We start from the raw sequence: 1,563 nt of genomic DNA, 5'->3' as shown, positions 1-1,563 counted from the left end.
ATAAGATTGTCGCCTCCGTCTTTTTATCTCGTCGAGATTTATATCATCACCGGTTGCTTGTCTGTCGTCGTAATTCTGTATCTGATTATGTGCCATGCCCTATGGAAAATGCTTTCACAATTGTAACAGGGAAAATAATACAGTTTGCCGCTAACTGAGAAAAAAATGTATTTTTGCTTTATGGACTTGAACAGTGATGAGAGAAAAAAAGATAGCTAATGCATAAATACGAGATGTAAAAAAAAAGGCAAGAGCAAAATCTTACTGAAGAGGAAACAAAATAAAAACACACAAAAGTGTGGCCACAATAGAGGCTGTTTTTCCGAACAATAAATATTTTGAGTTGTGTAGGGTTGTTGTTGAAGAATAAGTGGTCAGTTTCCACGGGCTCGAGTGCGTCAAAGCCAAAGCCACGGCAAAGAAGGTTCATGAATACATGTCCAGGCAGTCGGTGTCTCGCCCTCGTTATGATGCGTCGCTTAGCATCCTGTTGACCCGGCGAGAGCGACGTAATGCTCCGAAGCGTCCACGTTCACGTCTCTTGTTCAACTGGCCGTGTAAGACGACGCGGGGCCTCAGCGTTGCCAAAGGCTCCCCCTCTCGACCCCGTCCTTGTAGGCGATGGCATTATTATCGTGTGAGTGGCTCGGTAATTATCCTTTCGGCGGAAGTTTAATGGCAAACTTCGGGTATGAGTGTTTTCATTTGAGATTTTATTTGCCTTTTGTCATTAAGGAGAAAAGGGCGGTAGTCGTTAGCTCGGCTGCAGGTTAGAGGTGTGTTAGGGTTTGGTTAGCAGCGCTGCGTGTGGCCGGTTGTCCGGACTAACGTGTCAGAGAAAGAAGGCTTGTGTCTTCTGATTTCGTCCCGAAAAATGCAAACAATCGTCAAATAAACAACAACCAGTCATCGGAGAGTGAGAGACGTGGACGAATTTCGTCATTTAATAAAAGAAAAAGTACTTCTTGCCTTTTGACCGAGCTTAACCCCGAAGAGGCTTGTGCAAAAGAAGCATTTTTTTCCTACTCTCCGAAACGAAAACAGAAATTTATCCGGTATGAAAACATGGCCCCGGATTGCCTCACTCGAATCTGACCAGTGGCTCTCAGTGTGGAATAATTAGCATACAGGCCCGATACTCGAGATTCCTTATTATTATTCACAACAATCGAAGCCGCATCGGTCAGACATTCGAGTTTCCCGCCGGTTGGCCCACGAGGGAGCTGGAGTGCACAAAGATTTTTAAGGGGTACGAACCCTTCTATAACTTTTCCGTTTGGAGTACATTTGAGTTGGAAATCCCCCGCCCGGCCCGCCCTCACCCCCTCCACCCCCTCGCGAGTCACCCCCACCCCTCCTTTTAGCATTTTACTCGTTTCTGAAGGCAGTTCTGCCTTGCATTCTCGGCTGGCCTTGGGTGGCTGAGGGAAGCCTGGGACCGAGAATGCGGGGTGCCTTATCAGCGCAGATAAAACTACAATGGCTGCTTAGTCAAAAATACTACGATAACGCAACAGAGTCACACATTGTGTGCATATTTAGTTTTAAAAAGTGTACAATGTG

Source organism: Penaeus monodon, chromosome 32, assembly GCF_015228065.2.
Source record: "Penaeus monodon isolate SGIC_2016 chromosome 32, NSTDA_Pmon_1, whole genome shotgun sequence".
NCBI lineage: Eukaryota > Metazoa > Arthropoda > Malacostraca > Decapoda > Penaeidae > Penaeus > Penaeus monodon.
Note: the sequence above shows the minus strand (reverse complement) of the source record.